Source organism: Oncorhynchus keta, chromosome 3, assembly GCF_023373465.1.
Source record: "Oncorhynchus keta strain PuntledgeMale-10-30-2019 chromosome 3, Oket_V2, whole genome shotgun sequence".
Taxonomy (NCBI): Eukaryota; Metazoa; Chordata; class Actinopteri; order Salmoniformes; family Salmonidae; genus Oncorhynchus; species Oncorhynchus keta.
The window spans coordinates 33,029,866-33,040,754 of record NC_068423.1 but is presented as its reverse complement, the minus strand read 5'-3'; positions in this window follow the sequence as shown (position 1 = coordinate 33,040,754).

Genomic DNA, 10,889 nt, shown 5'->3' with positions numbered 1-10,889 from the left:
CAGTATATAGGGTAGGGTAGGGCTGACAGTATATAGTGTAGTTTAGACTAACAGTATATAGGGTAGGGTAGGACTGACAGTATATAGGGTAGGATAGGGCTGACAGTATATAGGGTAGGGGCTGAGGGCTTTAGACAGTATATAGTGTAGTTTAGACTAACAGTATATAGGGTAGGATAGGGCTGACAGTATATAGGGTAGTGTAGGGCAGACAGTATATAGGGTAATGTGGGGCTGACAGTATATAGGGTAGGATAGGGTTGAAAGTATGTAGGGTAGGGTAGGCTGACAGCATTTAGGGTAGGATAGGGTTGAAAGTATGTAGGGTAGGGTAGGGCTGACAGTATATAGGGTAGGGTAGGGCTGACAGTTGATAGTGTAGTTTAGACTGACAGTATATAGGGTAGGGTAGGGTTGACAGTATATAGGTAGGGTAGGGCTGACAGTATATAGTGTAGTTTAGACTAACAGTATATAGGGTAGGGTAGGGCTGACAGTATATAGGGTAGGGTAGGTCTGACATTATATAGGGTAGGATAGGGCTGACAGTATATAGGGTAATGTGGGGCTGACAGTATATAGGGTAGGATAGGGTTGAAAGTATGTAGGGTAGGGTAGGCTGCCACTAAATAGGTTTGGGCTGATAGTATGTAGGGTAGGGATGACAGTATATAGGGTAGGGATGACCTGACAGAGCTTGAGAGGATCTGCAGAGAAAAATGGGAGTAACTCCCAAAATACAGGTGTGCCAAGCTTGTAGCGTCATACCCAAGAAGACTCAATGCTGTAATCTCTGCCAAAGGTGCTTCAACAAAGCTCTGAGTAAAGGGTCTGAATACTTATGTAAATGTGATATCTCAGTAGAAAAATATATACATTTGCAAATATGTAGATTAATGAGGGGAAAAAAAACAATTGAATCAATTTCAGAATAAGGCCATTTTTGAAGAAAGTTCTTTGTTTCTGGCCATTTTGAGCCTGTAATGAAACCCACAAATGCTGATGCTCCAGATACTCAGCTAGTCTAAAGAGGGCTTCTCTGCTTCTTTAATAAGCACAACAGGTTTCAGCTGTGCTAACATAATTGCAAAAGGGTTTTCTAATGATAAATTAGCGCTTTAAAATGCTAAACCTGGATTAGCTAACACAACGTGCCATTGGAACACAGGAGTGATGGTTGCTGATAATGGGCCTCTGTACTTGTATTAGCTAACACAACGTGCCATTGGAACACAGGAGTGATGGTTGCTGATAATGGGCCTCTGTACTTGTATTAGCTAACACAACGTGCCATTGGAACACAGGAGTGATGGTTGCTGATAATGGCCCTCTGTTCGCCTATGTAGATATTCCATTAAAAAATCTGCAGTTTCCAGCTACAACAGTCATTTACAACATTAACAATGTCTACACTGTATTTCTGATCAATTTGATATTATTTTAACGGACAAAAATGTTGGCAACAAGGACATTTCTCAGTGACCCCAAACTTTTGGTTGGTAGTGTATATAGTGAGTTTTACCTTCATTACCTTCATTCCCATAGTATCCAGATGTTTCACACATTAAAATATATACCTACTACTGTTCAAAAGTCTGGGGTCACTTAGAAATGTCCCAATTTTTTTGTCCATTAAAATAACCGGAGTTTAACCCTCGGTAGTAAACATATGACACAAAAGGAAGAGGCTGTTCTCTGCTCTCAGCCTGTCTGGTATTATTATAGGAAGAGGCTGTTCTCTGCTCTCAGCCTGTCTGGTATTATTATAGGAAGAGGCTGTTCTCTGCTCTCAGCCTGTCTGGTATTATTATAGGAAGAGGCTGTTCTCTGCTCTCAGCCTGTCTGGGTATTATTATAGGAAGAGGCTGTTCTCTGCTCTCAGCCTGTCTGGTATTATTATAGGAAGAGGCTGTTCTCTGCTCTCAGCCTGTCTGGGTATTATTATAGGAAGAGGCTGTGTCCTCTAGCTCTCAGCCTGTCTGGGTATTATTATAGGAAGAGGCTGTTCTCTGCTCTCAGCCTGTCTGGGTATTATTATAGGAAGAGGCTGTTCTCTGCTCTCAGCCTGTCTGGGTATTATTATAGGAAGAGGCTGTGTCCTCTAGCTCTCAGCCTGTCTGGGTATTATTATAGGAAGAGGCTGTTCTCTGCTCTCAGCCTGTCTGGGTATTATTATAGGAAGAGGCTGTTCTCTGCTCTCAGCCTGTCTGTTATTATTATAGGAAGAGGCTGTTCTCTGCTCTCAGCCTGTCTGGGTATTATTATAGGAAGAGGCTGTTCTCTGCTCTCAGCCTGTCTGGTATTATTATAGGAAGAGGCTGTGTCCTCTAGCTCTCAGCCTGTCTGGGTATTATTATAGGAAGAGGCTGTTCTCTGCTCTCAGCCTGTCTGGGTATTATTATAGGAAGAGGCTGTTCTCTGCTCTCAGCCTGTCTGTGTATTATTATAGGAAGAGGCTGTTCTCTGCTCTCAGCCTGTCTGGGTATTATTATAGGAAGAGGCTGTTCTCTGCTCTCAGCCTGTCTGGGTATTATTATAGGAAGAGGCTGTGTCCTCTAGCTCTCAGCCTGTCTGGGTATTATTATAGGAAGAGGCTGTTCTCTGCTCTCAGCCTGTCTGGGTATTATTATAGGAAGAGGCTGTGTCCTCTAGCTCTCAGCCTGTCTGGGTATTATTATAGGAAGAGGCTGTTCTCTGCTCTCAGCCTGTCTGGGTATTATTATAGGAAGAGGCTGTTCTCTGCTCTCAGCCTGTCTGGGTATTATTATAGGAAGAGGCTGTTCTCTGCTCTCAGCCTGTCTGGGTATTATTATAGGAAGAGGCTGTTCTCTGCTCTCAGCCTGTCTGGTATTATTATAGGAAGAGGCTGTTCTCTGCTCTCAGCCTGTCTGGGTATTATTATAGGAAGAGGCTGTTCTCTGCTCTCAGCCTGTCTGGGTATTATTATAGGAAGAGGCTGTTCTCTGCTCTCAGCCTGTCTGGTATTATTATAGGAAGAGGCTGTTCTCTGCTCTCAGCCTGTCTGGGTATTATTATAGGAAGAGGCTGTGTCCTCTAGCTCTCAGCCTGTCTGGGTATTATTATAGGAAGAGGCTGTTCTCTGCTCTCAGCCTGTCTGGGTATTATTATAGGAAGAGGCTGTTCTCTGCTCTCAGCCTGTCTGGGTATTATTATAGGAAGAGGCTGTTCTCTGCTCTCAGCCTGTCTGGTATTATTATAGGAAGAGGCTGTTCTCTGCTCTCAGCCTGTCTGGGTATTATTATAGGAAGAGGCTGTTCTCTGCTCTCAGCCTGTCTGGGTATTATTATAGGAAGAGGCTGTTCTCTGCTCTCAGCCTGTCTGGTATTATTATAGGAAGAGGCTGTTCTCTGCTCTCAGCCTGTCTGGGTATTATTATAGGAAGAGGCTGTTCTCTGCTCTCAGCCTGTCTGGTATTATTATAGGAAGAGGCTGTTCTCTGCTCTCAGCCTGTCTGGGTATTATTATAGGAAGAGGCTTTTCTCTGCTCTCAGCCTGTCTGGGTATTATTATAGGAAGAGGCTGTTCTCTGCTCTCAGCCTGTCTGGGTATTATTATAGGAAGAGGCTGTTCTCTGCTCTCAGCCTGTCTGGGTATTATTATAGGAAGAGGCTGTTCTCTGCTCTCAGCCTGTCTGGTATTATTATAGGAAGAGGCTGTTCTCTGCTCTCAGCCTGTCTGGGTATTATTATAGGAAGAGGCTGTCCTCTAGCTCTCAGCCTGTCTGGGTATTATTATAGGAAGAGGCTGTTCTCTGCTCTCAGCCTGTCTGGGTATTATTATAGGAAGAGGCTGTTCTCTGCTCTCAGCCTGTCTGGGTATTATTATAGGAAGAGGCTGTTCTCTGCTCTCAGCCTGTCTGGGTATTATTATAGGAAGAGGCTGTGTCCTCTAGCTCTCAGCCTGTCTGGGTATTATTATAGGAAGAGGCTGTTCTCTGCTCTCAGCCTGTCTGGGTATTATTATAGGAAGAGGCTGTTCTCTGCTCTCAGCCTGTCTGGGTATTATTATAGGAAGAGGCTGTGTCCTCTAGCTCTCAGCCTGTCTGGGTATTATTATAGGAAGAGGCTGTTCTCTGCTCTCAGCCTGTCTGGGTATTATTATAGGAAGAGGCTGTTCTCTGCTCTCAGCCTGTCTGGCTATTATTATAGGAAGAGGCTGTTCTCTGCTCTCAGCCTGTCTGGCTATTATTATAGGAAGAGGCTGTGTCCTCTAGCTCTCAGCCTGTCTGGGTATTATTATAGGAAGAGGCTGTTCTCTGCTCTCAGCCTGTCTGGTATTATTATAGGAAGAGGCTGTTCTCTGCTCTCAGCCTGTCTGGGTATTATTATAGGAAGAGGCTGTGTCCTCTAGCTCTCAGCCTGTCTGGGTATTATTATAGGAAGAGGCTGTTCTCTGCTCTCAGCCTGTCTGGGTATTATTATAGGAAGAGGCTGTTCTCTGCTCTCAGCCTGTCTGGGTATTATTATAGGAAGAGGCTGTTCTCTGCTCTCAGCCTGTCTGGTATTATTATAGGAAGAGGCTGTTCTCTGCTCTCAGCCTGTCTGGGTATTATTATAGGAAGAGGCTGTGTCCTCTAGCTCTCAGCCTGTCTGGGTATTATTATAGGAAGAGGCTGTTCTCTGCTCTCAGCCTGTCTGGTATTATTATAGGAAGAGGCTGTTCTCTGCTCTCAGCCTGTCTGGGTATTATTATAGGAAGAGGCTGTGTCCTCTAGCTCTCAGCCTGTCTGGTATTATTATAGGAAGAGGCTGTTTCCTCTAGCTCTCAGCCTGTCTGGGTATTATTATAGGAAGAGGCTGTTCTCTGCTCTCAGCCTGTCTGGGTATTATTATAGGAAGAGGCTGTTCTCTGCTCTCAGCCTGTCTGGGTATTATTATAGGAAGAGGCTGTGTCCTCTAGCTCTCAGCCTGTCTGGGTATTATTATAGGAAGAGGCTGTTCTCTGCTCTCAGCCTGTCTGGGTATTATTATAGGAAGAGGCTGTTCTCTGCTCTCAGCCTGTCTGGGTATTATTATAGGAAGAGGCTGTTCTCTGCTCTCAGCCTGTCTGGGTATTATTATAGGAAGAGGCTGTCCTCTAGCTCTCAGCCTGTCTGGGTATTATTATAGGAAGACACACACTTATTTATTTTCAACCCAGAGAAACTCTGATCCATGTATTTCCTACCCTGCATATGAGATGTTTGTCCTACAGCGTTTCCACCTTTTAGCTGTGTCTATCTGTATAATAACAATTAATATTCATCCCTCTCTTCCCTCCCCACACATTCCTCTCTGCTCATCAGAACTCAGCTGTTACTTGGCAACATGGTCCCAGCTGGTCGTTACCACGGCAACGCAATGCAGGCATGTTGCGCTAGGATGGTGGCACATCATGTCGCTAAGAAGGAGCATTCTCCAGTTTGTATGTGAATTGTGTCAAAGTGCCCTGTTTTTTTCACATTCCATTTCCTGCCATAGTTAAAATGTCCACTAAACAAAAATAGAAATGAAAAAATGCAACAATTTCAAAGATTTTCCTGAGTTACTATTCATGTGAGGAAATCAGTCAATTGAAATAAGTTCATTAGGCCCTAATCTATGGATTTCACACGACTGGGAATACAGATATGCATCTGTTGGTCACAGATACCGTAAATGAAAAAAGGTAGGGGCGTGGATCAGAAAACCAGTCAGTATCTGGTGTGACCAGATCCTCATGCAGCGAGACATCTCCTTCACATAGAGTTGATCAGGCTGTTGATTGTCGTCTGTGGAATGTTGTTCCACTCCTCTTCAATGGTTGTGTGAAACTGCTGGATAATGGCAGGAACTGGAACACATCGATCCAGAGCATCCCACACATGATCAATGGGCGACATGTCTGGTGAGTACGCAGGCCATGGAAGAACTGGGACATGCTGTCATACACATCGATCCAGAGCATCCCAAACATGCTCAGTGGGCGACATGTCTGGTGAGTACGCAGGCCATGGAAGAACTGGGCCACTTTCAGCTTCCAGGAATTGTGAACAGATCCTTACGACATGGGGACGTGCATTATCATGCTGAAACATGAGGCGATGGCGGCGGATGAATGGCACGACAATGGGCCTCGGGATCTCGTCATGGTATCTCTGAGCATTCACATTGCCATCGATAAAATGCAATGGTGTTTTTTTGTCCATAGCTTATGCCTGCCTGCCCATAACATAACCCCACCACCACCATGGGGCTCTCTGTTCACAACGTTGACATCAGTAAACACCATACCATAACCCCCCCACCATGGGGCTCTCTGTTCACAACGTTGACATCAGCAAACCACTGGCCCACACGACTCCATAGGCGTGGTCTGCCATCTGCCCAGTACAGTTGAAACCGGGAATCATCCGTGAATCATCCGTGAAGAGCACACTTCTCCAGTGTCCATCGAAGTCACTGGTCCGGTCAAGACCCTGGTGAGGACGACGAGCACGCAGATGAGCTTCCCAGAGACGGTTTCTGACAGTTTGTGCAGAAATTCTTTGGTTGTGCAAACGTACAGTTTCATGTAATTGAATGTGTAAAGTCAGGATTGTTAACCTCTACGTGAGCGGTCCCTCCCCCGCGGGACGGTTGAGCTAACGTGGGCTAATGAGATTAGCATGAGGTTGTAAGTAGCAACATTTTTTATTGTTAATCTAACTGCACTGTCCAATTTACTGTAGCTATTGCAGTGAAAGAATACCATGATATTGTTTGAGGAGAGTGCACAGTTATGAACATGAAAATGTATTAACGAACCATTTGGGCAGTCCTGATACAACATTTTGAACAGATATCCAATGGTTCATTGGATCAGTCTAAAACGTACACTGCTACCATCTAGTGGCCAAAGTCAAAATTGCACCTGGGCTGGAATAATACATAATGGTCTTTCTCTTCCATCTTAAAGATGATACAAAAAAAAAACGTTCATGTTTTTTTCTTTGTATTATCTTCTACCAGATCTAATGTGTTATATTCTCCTATATTCATTTCACATTTACACAAACCTCAAAGTGTTTCCTTTCAAATGGTATCAAGAATATGCATATCCTTGCTTCAGGTCCTATGTTACAGATAGTTAGATTTGGGAATGTCATTTTAGGCGGAAAAACGGGTCAGGATTGGGCCTCTCCCTCCATTATATTTGCCTGAGGTCAGGATTGGGCCTCTCCCTCCATTAGATTTGCCTGAGGTCAGGATTGGGCCTCTCCCACCATTAGATTTGCCTGAGGTCAGGATTGGGCCTCTCCCACCATTAGATTTGCCTGAGGTCAGGATTGGGCCTCTCCTCCATTATATTTGCCTGAGGTCAGGATTGGGCCTCTCCCACCATTAGATTTGCCTGAGGTCAGGATTGGGCCTCTCCCACCATTAGATTTGCCTGAGGTCAGGATTGGGCCTCTCCCACCATTAGATTTGCCTGAGGTCAGGATTGGGCCTCTCCTACCATTAGATTTGCCTGAGGTCAGGATTGGGCCTCTCCCACCATTAGATTTGCCTGAGGTCAGGATTGGGCCTCTCCCACCATTAGATTTGCCTGGGGTCAGGATTGGGCCTCTCCCTCCATTAGATTTGCCTGAGGTCAGGATTGGGCCTCTCCTCCATTAGATTTGCCTGAGGTCAGGATTTTGCCTCTCCCTCCATTATATTTGCCTGAGGTCAGGATTGGGCCTCTCCCACCATTAGATTTGCCTGAGGTCAGGATTGGGCCTCTCCCTCCATTAGATTTGCCTGAGGTCAGGATTGGGCCTCTCCCACCATTAGATTTGCCTGAGGTCAGGATTGGGCCTCTCCTACCATTAGATTTGCCTGAGGTCAGGATTGGGCCTCTCCCTCCATTAGATTTGCCTGAGGTCAGGATTGGGCCTCTCCCACCATTATATTTGCCTGAGGTCAGGATTGGGCCTCTCCCACCATTATATTTGCCTGAGGTCAGGATTGGGCCTCTCCCACCATTATATTTGCCTGAGGTCAGGATTGTGCCTCTCCCACCATTATATTTGCCTGGGGTGTGTTTGTGGAGTCCGAAGGTAGCGACCTGACTGCCAACTTTGTCAAACGGTGAACATTTAGTGTTCAGTATATCTACAGGCCCAATATAACCCTGTAGTGTTCAGTATTTCTACAGGCCCAATATAACCCTGTAGTGTTCAGTATATCTACAGGCCCAATATAATCCTGAGGTAGTGTTCAGTATTTCTGACAGGCCCAATATAACCCTGTAGTTTATCTACAGGCCCAGCCTGATAACCCTGTAGGTCAGTTGGGCCTCTCCCTCCATATTTTGCCTGACAGGCCCAATATAACCCTGTAGTGTTCAGTATATCTACAGGCCCAATATAACCTGAGGTCAGGATGTAGTGCCTTCAGTATATCTACAGGCCCAATATAACCCTTAGTGTTCAGTTATAACCCTGTAGTAGGTTTCTACAGGCCCAATATAACCCTGTAGTGTTCAGTATATCTACAGGCCCAATATAACCCTGTAGTGTTCAGTATATCTACAGGCCCAATATAACCCTGTAGTGTTCAGTATTTCTACAGGCCCAATATAACCCTGTAGTGTTCAGTATATCTACAGGCCCAATATAACCCTGTAGTGTTCAGTATATCTACAGGCCCAATATAACCCTGTAGTGTTCAGTATTTCTACAGGCCCAATATAACCCTGTAGTGTTCAGTATTTCTACAGGCCCAATATAACCCTGTAGTGTTCAGTATATCTACAGGCCCAATATAACCCTGTAGTGTTCAGTATATCTACAGGCCCAATATAACCCTGTAGTGTTCAGTATATCTACAGGCCCAATATAACCCTGTAGTGTTCAGTATTTCTACAGGCCCAATATAACCCTGTAGTGTTCAGTATATCTACAGGCCCAATATAACCCTGTAGTGTTCAGTATTTCTACAGGCCCAATATAACCCTGTAGTGTTCAGTATTTCTACAGGCCCAATATAACCCTGTAGTGTTCAGTATTTCTACAGGCCCAATATAACCCTGTAGTGTTCAGTATATCTACAGGCCCAATATAACCCTGTAGTGTTCAGTATTTCTACAGGCCCAATATAACCCTGTAGTGTTCAGTATATCTACAGGCCCAATATAACCCTGTAGTGTTCAGTATTTCTACAGGCCCAATATAACCCTGTAGTGTTCAGTATTTCTACAGGCCCAATATAACCCTGTAGTGTTCAGTATTTCTACAGGCCCAATATAACCCTGTAGTGTTCAGTATTTCTACAGGCCCAATATAACCCTGTAGTGTTCAGTATTTCTACAGGCCCAATATAACCCTGTAGTGTTCAGTATTTCTACAGGCCCAATATAACCCTGTAGTGTTCAGTATATCTACAGGCCCAATATAACCCTGTAGTGTTCAGTATATCTACAGGCCCAATATAACCCTGTAGTGTTCAGTATATCTACAGGCCCAATATAACCCTGTAGTGTTCAGTATTTCTACAGGCCCAATATAACCCTGTAGTGTTCAGTATTTCTACAGGCCCAATATAACCCTGTAGTGTTCAGTATTTCTACAGGCCCAATATAACCCTGTAGTGTTCAGTATTTCTACAGGCCCAATATAACCCTGTAGTGTTCAGTATTTCTACAGGCCCAATATAACCCTGTAGTGTTCAGTATTTCTACAGGCCCAATATAACCCTGTAGTGTTCAGTATTTCTACAGGCCCAATATAACCCTGTAGTGTTCAGTATATCTACAGGCCCAATATAACCCTGTAGTGTTCAGTATATCTACAGGCCCAATATAACCCTGTAGTGTTCAGTATTTCTACAGGCCCAATATAACCCTGTAGTGTTCAGTATTTCTACAGGCCCAATATAACCCTGTAGTGTTCAGTATTTCTACAGGCCCAATATAACCCTGTAGTGTTCAGTATTTCTACAGACCCAATATAACCCTGTAGTGTTCAGTATTTCTACAGGCCCAATATAACCCTGTAGTGTTCAGTATTTCTACAGGCCCAATATAACCCTGTAGTGTTCAGTATTTCTACAGGCCCAATATAACCCTGTAGTGTTCAGTATTTCTACAGGCCCAATATAACCCTGTAGTGTTCAGTATATCTACAGGCCCAATATAACCCTGTAGTGTTCAGTATTTCTACAGGCCCAATATAATCCTGTAGTGTTCAGTATTTCTACAGGCCCAATATAACCCTGTAGTGTTCAGTATTTCTACAGACCCAATATAACCCTGTAGTGTTCAGTATTTCTACAGGCCCAATATAACCCTGCAGTGTTCAGTATTTCTACAGACCCAATATAACCCTGTAGTGTTCAGTATTTCTACAGACCCAATATAACCCTGTAGTGTTCAGTATTTCTACAGGCCCAATATAACCCTGTAGTGTTCAGTATATCTACAGGCCCAATATAACCCTGTAGTGTTCAGTATATCTACAGGCCCAATATAATCCTGTAGTGTTCAGTATTTCTACAGGCCCAATATAACCCTGTAGTGTTCAGTATTTCTACAGGCCCAATATAACCCTGTAGTGTTCAGTATTTATTAAGCTGTCTATCATATGTATTTATTTACATTCATGAAAATGTAGTATTGCTGTTTTTTTTGGCAATGTGATACAATATTGTGATGATGTAATGTTATGACACGTTCTTGTTGATCAGATCAGAAAGTATTCCTAAACATGTCAACACTGTCTTCCACTCCGGCTGCCTAACATGCAGTTAGACGGACCCTCATTCAATCAATGCACCTCTCCTCTTTCAGTACAAGTAGATATCTCTCCTACTCCACGGCTGCCTGTCTTGGGTTGCAGAGATCTGCAACGGTTGTCATGGCAACTTGATCCCTCATCCGCCCGCAGAGGG